The 13,865-nt window shown below is 40.6% G+C and overlaps 1 protein-coding gene across 1 annotated transcript in view; it reads right to left on the minus strand.

Moving 5' to 3' along the window:
• The window catches only part of SLC7A4 (solute carrier family 7 member 4), a 28,407-nt gene extending 15,380 nt beyond the window's left edge, over positions 1–13,027 (minus strand). The window contains exon 1 of the mRNA XM_075214708.1: positions 12,807–13,027. The gene's annotated coding sequence lies outside the window, so the exon portion shown is untranslated. The remainder of the gene's footprint in view (positions 1–12,806) is intronic.
• Positions 13,028–13,865: the final 838 nt, after the last annotated feature.

The raw sequence follows: 13,865 nt of genomic DNA on the forward strand, positions 1-13,865 counted from the left end.
AAAACACACACCAAAAAACCTCGTTGAAGCAAAAAAGAAGTGTAACTGAGGAAAAGTTAAGTGCCGATAAAAAAAAATTGCCAACATGCCATTCTACACACGCAGTGGCAAAGAAAGAATGATGCCTTCACCTTTCTCTATTACTGCCAGATCTAAAAATGTTACTGAGTCTTCTTCTTGTAAGGTCACTTGTGAGCAAGCAATTTGGAGTCTAAAAGTGGTGCACAACTACTGTTACGCGTGAAAGGCGAGCTGCAAGAAAACAGTAAGGCATTAGAGGATAATGTATGCTCAGAATCAGAAATGACACCAATCCCTGTGGAGAGTCCATCCACCAGTAGTATGTGTAATTGTGAGCATTCTGTTAGTGTTCCCATAAAGAAGGGTCCTTTCAGCAGTTCTTCTGATGTGTGCCTTAACAGGCGATACACAAATTGAGGATGCCACTTGGAATTAGAAGAGGATGGGGGGAGATTTGTGTAGGCGATGAGGGCGCTAATGATGATGTTGATGATGATGATGCAGACAGACACCAAATTGCCTTTCTCAATTTCTATTCTAGAGTCTATAACGACTGAATAGTTTTCTATTTTACTCCTAGTGGCGAAGGGGTCTGATGCAGAAAGATATTAAACTGCCTTTGTCCATTTCTTTTTACATTCGAATCCTACAGTCTATGCAGGCTGCGTTTTTTCTATTCAACTACAAGTGGAGGGGGGGGGGGGGGGGGTCATAGCTACCAATCTACCTTGGTCCATTTATTTTTTATATTGTTCAGTCTATGCAGGCTGCTTTTATTCTATTCAACTACAAGTGGAGGGTGAAGGGGGGGGTCTATAGAGACTGAAATCAAACTGCCTTTGTCCATTTCAATTTATATTGTACAGTCTATAACGGCGGAATTTTTTAGTATTTTCTACAATTGGAGGGGGGCTTGGAGAGACAGAAACCAAACTGCATTTGTCCATTTCTTTATATATTTATCTATAAATGTAGGGTTTAATATACACCCAAAGACGATGGCTGCATTGCCAATAGGCGAAGATGAAGAGGAAGACAATCAGGTTTGTGTGCAGAATTAAGGATGGCCTATCAGGGATTAAACTGTTTTCTTCCTAATTTATTAGCTTTAGAATTACCTTACTTATCCAAGAAACAGGTGGAGCACTAAATTAGGTTATTTTATGTCCAAAAACATTGATTTTTAAACAAAATTGCAAAACAAAAACAAAACCAAAACACGCAAGGGGGGGTTTGGCAAAACCAAAACATGACGGTAATCCAGATCAAAACCAAAACATGGGGGGGGGGGGGGGTCAGTGAATATCTCTAGTCTGGTCACTTGCTATTGAACAAAAATGCAAAACACACAAAACAATCTGCTTCAAATGGACTGGACAGTCCAGAACGCCCTGGATGCAAGCATTGCATATGCAGAATTTGCATTTCGACAGTTGATATTCCAGGTTAGGATAGGAACTGAAGAGTCACTGCCAACCATTGACCTAATCCAGGACTGTCAGATGGAGGTGAGGCCGATCAATTACATAAATGAAAAATGGATTTGCCTACATTGGAAGAATTGTCAGAAGACAAATTTTTTACACCCACTGTTACAAAAACCTAAACATCCAAAGACCTGCGAGCATTTATTCAAGCAAGAGTGTAGGTGCAAAGCTGAAAAGATAGAAATGAAGAAATTTGAAGAATTCTGGCCAACAAACATTTCAGTTTGAAATCTAAACACACTGTTGAAATGAAACATTTAAAGACAATAGTGCATTGTCATAGCAGTGGAAATGCAACACTGGAGAAGTATGTGAAGAGAAGAGCAGGTAAAGTGCTTGTCTGAAGGAGATAAACAACCCCTGTGAAAATTGTGAAGAGAGAAATGGAAATTGAATAATTAAGGACAGACTTGAACAACGGGGCTGAGATGACTATTTTCATGCAGAAAAGCATTTGCGAACTTTAGGAATAACTTGGCTGGAATCCGCACAAAATAAAATTGTGTGACGATTCTACAGAATCAAATTGTAACATTCAGATAGTTTCCCCTAAAAGACTAGCCATGGAAAACAGATGAAACACTGACTATAGGGTTTTGCATTCTACCTTATATGGAATAGGATATTTGGCTTATTTTGAACTATCTTATTCCAAAGAAACACCAAAAAAACAAAACAAAAAACACTGCAAAATATACAGGCGGTTATTAACGAAGAGTAAGATGACATTATAAGTGTGCAAATGCAGCTTTGGAACCACCAATGATCTCAATTTTTGAATGTATACTGCATACTTGCCAAGTCTCCCGAAATGTCCGGGAGACTCCGAAGTCCGGGTCGGTCTCCCGGACCCCCGGGAGAGCTGGCAAGTCTCCTGCATCTCGCAATTCCCTGGCCAAAATAACGTGATTCACCGCGAATCGCATCATTCGTCAAAATGTCATTTTGCCACTGGGGCAAGGCCAAAATGAGGCAATTGACCATGCCTCGCCCCCTCCCGCCCTCTAGTCAGGCCCCTCTACCGGACTGTACTGCCAGAAAGTAGGCAAGTATGGTATACTTATGTTTCTCCTGAGGCGTACAGGTTTGTGAATCAAGGTGACCGTCTTTGCGCAAAAACTGAAGTTTGCAGGCAGTCCTAGTATTTTTGTGTTTTTTCTGTGCTTGCATCAATAAGCATACTCTGGGGGATAAATCACCAATACCTGTGTGCATCCTTTTGACATTTTTTTATTACTTAGTACCAGACACAATGGCGGGAATTAAATTGGCCGCATTACTGTCAAAAGTAATGCGGCCTGCGCACTATTACCAATATTAGGGTAATAGTACGATATTACGGTAATAGTGCACATAATTACCTTTAATACAGTAATTTCAATGTGGGCTTTTTGCTCGCAGCTCCATGAGCTGTGAGCAGAAACCTGAGCTAAAATTACGGTAATAGACTTGCTTCAGGGGGGGGGGGGTATGAATTCCCACCAAAGAGAGTTAGTTGAGGGTGTGCTCTGTTTCTAAGACAACCATTAACAAGTATCTGTTATCAGTGCAGTGTAGGTCATATTGGACGTTATTATGAACAATCAGTAGCAGGAACTAAAAATGGCATTAGAAAAACAAACTGATTAGTGAGAAAAGTTGGTGCGGATCAGAGTAACATCTGGGGGTGGGAGAAAGGGCAGATGTGGTACCATCTGCACCTCACATTTCCTACCTAGGGTTACCCCAAAAAAAAATAATAAAAATAAATAAATCATCTTATACCGTCCATTTACAATGTGTCCCTTGTTCTAGAAAGCATCTTATTTTTTAAAATACTATACAAATATATTAATACATTTTATATAATTTTATATTACTGTTATTTCACTTATTTCCATTGTTTCCTCTTAACTGTTCAGCTCAAAGTCTTTCCTGGTAAGTTTTGTTATGCAGCTCATGCCCCATTTTAGCCCTCATCTGTTTTTTTCTATTCTATTCATATCTGTTTGGAGATATGGACTCCAGAAATGTACATTGTACTCAGAGTGATGTCTTACCAGAAATCCAAAAAAATGGCACTATACAGTAACCTCCCTTTTTCCGCTACTAATACCTCTTCCTGTACAACAAATATTCTAATGGTTTTTTTTCTTACTACTTACTTACCTCCGTATCATCTGAAACTAGAGCTCCCAGTTCCCTTTGCTCAGTTGATGTATAACATCACTATTCATTCTGGATCCTGCTTATTGACTGTCCCACATGCATTAGATTACATTTGATGTATCGCATTTAAGAGTCCATTTCTCTATTATCTCGAAATCTCTCTGCATTTGATGTACAACTTCTGGAGTGTCAAATCTATAACAAATCTTTGTATCATCAGCAAAAATGCATACCTTCCCTTATAGGCCACAAATAATATCAATAGGGAATACATTAAACAAATTCAATTATTAACGATTAATTCATCCTTGCAACTCTTAAGTGGTAGTATACGGGATCAGATAATATATTATTGAAGTTGATTTCTTGTATGAGAAAAGGAGGGATAATGGATTTGATAAATCAAATCCTCCTGAAGAGAAAAAAAAAAAAAAAAAAAAAAAAAATGTAATTCAGGTTCATGAGTCATTCTATAAAAAAGTTCTTAAAATAAGAAGGTGGTCTTTCACAGCACAAGTGGCCTAAAACATCATATGATGAAGAGTTAAAAATCTATTGTTCTGAGCAGACGTGTCTCATGGAGAAAAGGGAAAATGATTGCTACAGAAAGGTTGGAGGCAGGGGCGGGCTGGGCCGGGGGGCATAAGCCCCCCGGGCCACTTAGTCTAACTGCTGTTTGGGCCGCCCGCCTCCCCATGGTGCCGTCCGCATACACTTATTACCAGCGGCGCGCAGGCGGCCGCATCACTGCACTCGATGCGGCCGCATCGGATGCGCCCTGCGGTGCGGACGCCGCATCGAATGCGCCCTGCGGTGCGGCCGCCTGTGCGCCCCCCGGGCTGAAACTTGCCAGCCCGCCCCTGGTTGGAGGCACTAGTAGATGTATATGGATCAGACACCTGCCCCGAAAAAATGAAAAAAAACAAAAAAAAAAAAAACAAATACAGCTTTCCTCTTGAGGCTACTACATCCTTACTACAAAGACTGAGAGTATAACTGTGATGTACATGAATTTGGCGAAAACAGTTTTAAGAAAAAGAAAGACTGACCCAACGCGGCACCTGATGCTAAACTTGAGATTGTTGCAAAAAAAAATAAAAAATAAATAAATCCGACAGACAGACATACTTACTAGGCTTAACGGAGAAAGTCAGTAGTACACAATTCGACTATAAAAACACAAAAGTTAACAAACCAGCACATGGGTCTGCATGTGACTGTCTCAATGTGTAACCAAAATGCAGAGTGCATTTTCAAATCCAAATGGTTTGTTGTTTCCCATGGATGTCATCATCCTTTTCAATACAACAAAGTGAGGAACCTATTATCATCATTTATTTTGTAACAAAAGGAGGCATTTAGCTGGCAATATGCAGAGAAAGCAGGGAAGTAGAGTAAAACATTTGTGCAGTAATGCACCTAGAGTGAAGACTTATGTATGAAAAGCAATAGTTTAAATTTGCTTAAACTTACATGATCTGAAATCCTTCCTCTCAGCAAACAGACAGGGCGTGTCTGGTTGTGCAAACAGAGCCAGTGATGGGTGTTTTCTTTTAAAGAGAAGGTGGGTGTGTCATCTGTCCATCAAGCTAAAGCTGGGGGAGGAGCATCATGTATAAAAGCTTGTTTGTTTCATTTGTTCAGGGAGACCAACGCTGGGATAGCTGGCTGGTCCTGAGAGAGAGCTGGTCTATGTATAGCTAGCGTTTAGGGTCTCCATGATTGCTGTGCAAGTATACGGTGTCAAAATATTTACCATCCTGACAATAAAGCACCATAAAAAGGAAGAAGTTGTTCGCGTGTGCTTCTGCAGTAGCGGGCTCTTGCCACAATTTATATAACGCCAGTAAATTCCGTAGCGCTTTACAAGTGGGAACAAACATTAATAGAACAATACTGGGTAATACATATAGACAGAGAGGTAAGAGGACCCTGCTCGCAAGCTTAATACAATCAATGGGACAGTGGGATACACAAGGGCACGTGCTACATTATGTTGCACATTGGTCCAGCTAGAAAGCAAAGGTAAAAAGGTACTGAGTGGGCTCTATGATCTGTCACACAGCAATGCTGGTCAGATGATTTTTGTCTTGAAGACTAGAGGAAAGTTTTGTTATGCGAGGGAGGGAATTCCACAAAGTGGGTGCAGCCCAAAAAAAGTCTTGTAACTGGGAATGGGAAGATGTAATGAGAGTGGAAGAGACACAGATCTTGTGCAGAATGGAGGGGTCAAGTTGGGAGATATTTTGAGACAAGTGAGGAGATGTATGTCGGTGCAATTTTGTGGACGGCCTTGTATGTTAGTAGAATTTTATATTGTATTCATTGAAATACAGGCAACCAATGTAGAGACTGACAGAGTGGCTCAGCAGAGGAAGAACGGTTTACAAGGAGAATCTATCTAGACGCTGCATGCATAATAGATTGTAGGAGTTGAGTTCGATTTTGGGAAGACCAGTAAAGAGGGCATTGCAATAGTTGATTTGGGAGAGAATGAGTGCATGAATTAAGGTTTTTTCAGTGTATTGTGTGAGATATGTGCATATTCTGGAAATGTTCTTTAGATGTATGTAACATGATTTAGATATAGAGTCTATGTGGGGAACAAAGGATAGTTGCGAGTCAAGGATTACACCTAGGCAGTGAGCTTGCGGGGTGGGATTTATAGTCATGTTATCAACAGAAATAGAAATGTCAGGCAGGAAGCTTGTTTTTTGCTGGGAATATTAATAATTCTGTTTTTGAAAGATTGAGTTTAAGTTGGCAAGAGGACATTCAAGATGAAATGGCAGAGAGACAGTCAGTAACACAGGACAACACAGATGGTGAAAGATCAGGAGAGGATAGATAGATTTGTGTATCATTTGAATAGAGGGGATACTGAAATCCAAAAGGAGCTTATTAGTTTTCCAAGAGTAGTGGTGTAGATAGAGAATAGCAGAGGACCTAGGGCTGAGCCTTGTGGTACTCCAACTGATAAAGGAAGCTGAGCAGAGGTGGATCCAGAGGAATTAACACTGAAAGAGCAATTAGATAGGTAGGATGAGCACCAGGATAGGACAGTGCCTTCAAGATCTAGGGATTGTAGCGTTTGTATGAGGAGAGAGTGGTCAACAGTGTCAAATGCAGCAGAGAGATCCAGAAGAATCAGAAGAGAGTAATGGCCTTTAGTTTTCGCTGTGATCAAATCATTGACAACATATGATCCTTAATGATGAATTATTGGAACAGATTTATAGGCTTGAAAGTCAATCACAAAAATCTGCTAAAAAACAAAACAAAAAAACAATTAGATTGAAATCATAGGATTAAAAATTACAACTGAAACAGAAAGGTATACTAGATTCCCAAGAGTATATTGTGGCAAAAAAAACAAAAAAAAAAAAAACACCTCAGAAAGTTAGAATAGAAGTAGACCTTGAGGATCTTATAGAATGATACAGTACTAATACCACTTGGAGGCTTAAAATCCAGAGTGTACTGGAGCAGTTTCTCTCTACAACCTCACTGGACCAGACCATAGGTGGCTGCACAATCTCCTGCAAATGGAAGACTTTTAACATGGACAACTGACAAGTGAACTTTCACAGGTGGCTTTGCAGCTTTGACACAGACCACTGATGGCGGAGTGGCGTGAGCATGTACCACTGGCAGCTAGTCGCAGCTGGTTCTTCTGCTTTAACATTGACCTCTGTCAGATTAATAACTTCACAGTCCTCTGGCTATAAGGCATTGTAATGAGCAGCGATTACAGTCACGCTCACTGCAAACCTCCTCCTCCTCCTTTTTTGGACACATCCGAAGAGTCTGGCATGCAGTGTGATTATGTGCAGTAAATCACACAAGGAGGGGAGGGTTCACTAGCAGCCTCCCGATTGGTTCTTTGCACTTTATAGTGCAGGAAGCTCTAGATGCTGTGCTGGGTATTGTTGCACTCTCACTGTCCCTGTATTACACTTACTGTCAGAGTTTCTTTCCTAGATTCACTGCAGATGCACTGATAACTGAACTGATCCTGACTACTCTAGATCCTTGCTTTGGATCAGACTATCCTCTGGATTGCTGCAGGCTTGACCTCTGGTTTGGACTTAAGAGTCCTTGGAGACTGCTTGAGTTCTGCACAGATATAGCATTAAGCCTTTAAGAGTACCTGCGTTTCTGGTCTACAGTACTGTACCATTTGATTGATGTCTCCTATATACTTTGTGCCAGGGCTGGTTCTGAACTAAGCTTGTACTACTATAAGCCTAAGACTTGGGGGCAACCAAGTATTGTTAAGCACCTCTCATTCTAAGAGAAAGTGGTTGCTAAAGGCGAAGAGTATTAACAATTTGCCAATAAAGATATGAGATAATGAGTTAAAATGATCAATGTGCAATGTAAAAATAGAACACTTTAAAGAAGGTTGTTGTAAAACCAACTTCAGTGGTCTCACTAGAAGCATTGTCCTCAGGCCACAATGCCAGGTCAGGATCAGAGAAAATTTAGCAAGTCAAGTGACAAGAGACAACAGGACTCGCTGAGGAAGACCCCTGGATATGGGAGGCACCTTGACAGGACAGGCTGCGGTAAAGGTGACTGAACTACGAGTTTGTAGAGGGTCCTCCAAAAGACACATTATTTTTTTTTAGGAGCACTTTAGCCCAGTAAAACATGCTCTCCTCATCCTGAGAGTGCAATTCCATCATCAAACCGGCAAATGGTATGGAAAGACTATAGGGGAGAGATCCTTCAACATGTGTGAATGTATCAATGTCACATATTTATTAGAGTCATCCATCCAGATGGGATCTGGCATCTGTGTGAAGTACTCAGCACCTGCACATGTAGGGCTGGAATTAAAAGGTGTTATATAAAACGGTGGCATAGATATTATATACATTGGTGAAAGTTGGGGTATATACAGTGGCCATACTGTCACTCCTACTGCCTTCATTGTAAAACCTTCAATTTCCATTCACTTACATTCCCATACCAATTAAAATTCTATAATATATATATATATATATATATATATATATATATATATATATATATATATATATATATACACATACACACACACACACACACACACACACACACACATATATAACAAAGGGAGGCATCCAGCTGGCAACATGCAGATAAGGCATACAGGCAGGGTAAAACATTCATGCAGTAATGCACGTAGATTGAAGACTTATGCGTGACAAATAGTTTAAAGTTTGATTAACTTAGACAGTTTGAGGTGTCCTCACTGCAAACAGACAGTGTGTGCTTGTGTCAGAGCAAACAGAGGAGTTTCCTTGTAAAGGAGAGTTGGGTGTGTAACCTGCCCAGCAAGCTAGGGCTGTGGATGGAGTGTCTTCTATAAAAGCTTGCTTGTTTCATTATTCAGGGAGACAAACGCTGGAGGAGCTGGCTGGACTGTAGAGAGCTGGGTTTTTTTTAGCTGGTGTCTACGGTCTCAAGAAAGTGTGAAATCTGTATGGTGTCAAAACATTTACCATCCTGACATTAAAACTGCTTAAAAGGAATAAATTGTTTGTGTGTGCTTCAGCAGTATCTGTGTTTTGCCACAAAATACATATTATGGACAAAAGTATTCTGAAGCTTGACCAATACACCAACAGGGACTGTAATGACATTGTATTCAAATACATATACTTTAATATGAAGTTTGTCCCCATTTGGCAGTGATAACAGCTTCCACTCTTCTTGGAAGGCTTTCCAGAAGATGTTGGTAGTGTTTCTGTGAGAATTTGTGCCCATTCATTCTGTAGAGCATTTATGATGTTTGATGAAAAGGTCTGATTCGCAAACGCCATTCCAGTTCATCCCTCTGTGCGAGCCAGTCAAGTTCTTCAACACCAGACTCATCAAGCCAAGTCTTTGTAGAACTTGCTTTGTGCACTGGGGCACAGTCATGTAGGGCTAGAAAAGGGCCTTCCCCAAACTGTTCCCACAAAGTTGGAAGCATTGTCCAAAATTACTTGGTGTTCTGAAACATTAAGATTGCCTTTCACTGGAGATAATGCCCAAACCCTGAAAAACAGCCCTATACCATTATCCCTCCTCCACAAAAAGTCAGCATTGGCATAATGCAGTCAAGGACGTAACAATCTCCCGGGATCCCCCAAACCCACACTCGCCCATCTGACTGCCAAACAGAGAAGCGCGTTTCATCATTCCACAGAACACGTTTACACTGCTCCACAGTCCAGTGTCGGTGTGCTTTACACCACTCCATCCGACGCTTGGCATTGGTCTTGGTGATGTGGGGCTTGCATGCAGCTGCTTGGCCAAGGAAACCCATTCCATTAAGCTCCCGCCGCAGTTTTTGTGCTTACATTAATGCCAGTAGAAGTTCAGAACTCTTCAGCTATCGAATCAGCGGAGCGCTGGCAACTTTTACGCACCATGCGCCTTAGTAGGAGACCCCGCTCTGTGACAGTCTTTGACTTCGTGGCTCAGTTGCTGTTGTTCCTAAACGCTTCCACTTTCTAATAATATCACTTACAGTTGACCGTGGTATATCCATCAGGGATGAAATTTCACAAACAGTCTTATTGTAAAGGTGGCATCCTAGCACAGTACCGCACTTGAAGTCACTGAGCTCTTCAGAACAACCCATTTTGTATCCACATTGCTAGGTGCTTGATTCTATACACCTCTGGCAACGGGTCTGATCGAAACACCTCAATTCAATGTGTGGCCAAGTACTTTTGTCCATAGAGTGTGTGTATATATATTATTTTAAACGGTGCCTACTAGGCTTATCCTCTGGGGAGGAACAATAATTTAATTCTAATGTTGCCAGTTTCTGCCATCTGGGGGAGAACTTTTTAATCAGACTTAAAACCATCACTTTTATTTTTTATCCTGACAAGCTAAAATATAATGAGACATTTGTCCGACATTTCTTCTGTTGTTCGGTAACTATCTGTTGCATCTATACCAACCATGACAAAGATATAGATACTTCATTCAGCATACTGCCACTATACTGGGCTCTATTGTCGTATACATTATATAGGTTCTATGGCTGATTGGGATTAGTCGTATCCTACCAGAATTTAATTATCCACAGAAACTGTATCAGTTGGTAACTCTGTTCATAGTGTCCTTGCAATGACAAATATGAAAATTATGAATATGAAAATACATATAAAGAATACACAGTATATGGTTCAGACAGCTGACAGGAGGAAACATTGGTGAAGTGTAACTATTAATAGATAGGTTGTTAACCACTTAGGCTAGGTACACACTACAGAATTTTCCGACCAATGTGTTATCTACAATGATTATACCGACTGAAAACAAAAAAAAAAAAAAGTCCCGATCAGCATGCTGATTCATGTGTACACACTATACATGTTTTAAAAGGTTTACCCTCAAATCTGTGCTCTTCAACTGTCTTAACCATTGGCTGAAAAGATCATGACTCTGTAAAGTCTACGGAGATCCTGCTCGTAAGTGCACGCACACTGCAGGATTGGAAGGACGTTGTTCCATATCTGAACGAGACTTATAGTTCTACTGAACAATCACATCAAACGATGATCTGTGCTTTGGAACAATACTACTGAGATCGGGCCAATCAGTCGTTTTTCGTCGACACGATAATCCGCTGAAAACACTATAGTGTGTACCAGCTTTAATAACTGGAAAGCAATTGATGACCCAACCAGTTTATAGGTATTGGAGAGGTGTTTTTTTCCAGAAATATCTTTTAGTCTATTCAAGCAAAAGCTCTTATTTCCAGGACACATAGCGCTTTCTATTGTAGCATTTTGGAACAAATATTGACTTTTGTTTGTATCTTTGAGAAAATGGACAAAAAACACCACCAACAACTTTGCAAATGTATTTGTTATGTATTTTTACTAACAGGTACTACTGTAGGCTTCCCGATGCATTAACGTGTGGTAAACACAAGATAGGAACAAGTGCTTTGCATGCATTAAAAAAACAAACATGTAGAATGAAGCTAAAAAGTGCCAGTGGATAGGAGCACATTAATGAAAAGTGTACATTTCTGGTCACGGCTGTATGAATACTGCAACGTAGCGGTAGTGCTTCAAGATCCAGAAATCAACTGTTATCCAACGAAACAGGGATGTATGCCCAAAAGTGTGGTAATAGGTCACATTTTGAGACAATTTAATAATAATAAAAAACATTTAATTATGTCATAGTCTTACGCTTCAAACACTTTTATAAATGTACCTTAAATTGGTATTAATCTATCAAGAAGACCAAAATATAAAAAGGTTATTGAAATGTAGATTCTTTAGCAATAAAAAAAAAATTCCAAACAATATACATTAATGTAGCTGTAGTCTTTCTACAGTGTATTTAGCCTACATTAGATTATTAATCTGTATTTCAGTGGGAGTAGCTTCTTCAAGGCATAATAACAACAACTATTACTATTTACAAGAAAAATGCAACATTATATCAAACACAGTACACTTTCCACAAAATATACTGCCATGGATTACAATTTTTTGGTGTACAACCCTACACAACATATATGTTGTATATGACACACCTTAGATCACCTGGGCTGGGGTAATTCACGGATGGGTGAAAAAGACACCCTACTTATCAATAAATGAACCCAGCCCAGGTGAGTGCAGTAGTAGCTTAAGTGGTAAATTCGGGTCGGTGTCATCTATAATAAACAACTCTTGATTCTGCATTCAGGTCAATTTGAAGGAAATGTAACACGTAGTCCACCTAAGCCAATATTTCTCATACAAGGAAAGAAACCCTTAATCCTGTTAACTCCCATGCTCCATGACTATGCTACACCCACACAGGCAGTGGGCAACGTAGCCTGAAAACAGACCAGATGGTGCGGGATAACAGAAGCAGACACAAGCATTCATTAATTATTTAGCTCTGCAAAGAGCAAGGCAACCTTCAGGCATAGCAACCGGAACGACATAAAATGACTGATGTGTTGGAGTCTATGCACAGTTGCACACCCAATGTATCTCACAGGTTTGCAAAAGGATTCGTGTTCCCCACGTTGCCTTCTGAAATGATTCACTGGTTACACACAGTACATATACAGGCAAACTGCAGTTCGCAAATACAGCCTCTCCCTAGGCAGAGGATAAGGACAGAATATCACACAACACACAGTATATCCCTCACCTGTTCCTAATACATCCGCCCAGCTCAGACTGAACAGAGAGAAGACACAATGTCAGGTAGCTGCTGGAGGTCACAGATCCTGTTAGTCCGGTGCATAATTCTCACTGTGTGAGCCAATGGGGAGATCCGGTCACCTGTCCTAGAAATTGCTGTTTATACCAAGGGGATCCCAGTATACACGGAGCTGCTGAGGCTGCTCAGGGAGGAGCCATGTGTACAGATCCTGGACTCTTTAAAGTGACAACATTGCGATTTGCTGATGCTGCTCTAACGATGACGTCGAGCTAGATCTTTAACCATTTCAGCCCATCGTCTGCCTATTGTTACTAGGAGCTAAATGACCCATATGTTATGTAATAATAAAGAAGTGTTTATTCTTACTTCTTCTGTAGTGCCACCAAACCATAAAAATCAGCCAGAAAATATGAGGCTGAAGTTAGCTTCTTATTCACTTCTTATTCAAGCTCCAGCTTCTTATTCAGAAAAGCATATTTTTAAAGAATTAAATCAAACTGGATCACTGATTTCACATCAGGTTAACAATAAAGGGGTCCCTTATACAAACTGCAATAGTATTTAGCCTGACCCAACAAGGTTTAGGCATGAAATCATGGGGCAAAGTGGCCAAAAGTCACCACATTTTATCATTTTGAATAAGTAGCTACAGATTTGCAAAGGTTTAATGCCGTTGGGCCACCAATTTGACAGTGGGAATCAACACAGGGTGGTCAGTTACATATAAAACACCTGTATTTTGCCTGCCCAACACTGTTTCGGGCATGCAATCAGGGGACAAAGTGGGCACAGATAGCATTTTGAGCATTTTCAATAAGTAGCTGCAGATTTGCAAGGGTTAAATGCTGTGGCAGGCTGGGTGGGCCAGACAGAATCAGTCTATTTTGGGCCGCTTCAATGACCGGCCCAAGTTTCTATTGCTTGGTGGCTGGCCCTTCCTCCGGGAACGGGCACCTACTATCATTGGCCGTAGATCTTCCGATCTGTCCCCCTACCCTCTCTCTACCTCCCTCCCTCCCCTCTCTCTCCCTCTCTCCCCTCTCT

This window comes from Mixophyes fleayi, chromosome 1 (genome assembly GCF_038048845.1).
Source record: "Mixophyes fleayi isolate aMixFle1 chromosome 1, aMixFle1.hap1, whole genome shotgun sequence".
Lineage (NCBI taxonomy): Eukaryota > Metazoa > Chordata > Amphibia > Anura > Limnodynastidae > Mixophyes > Mixophyes fleayi.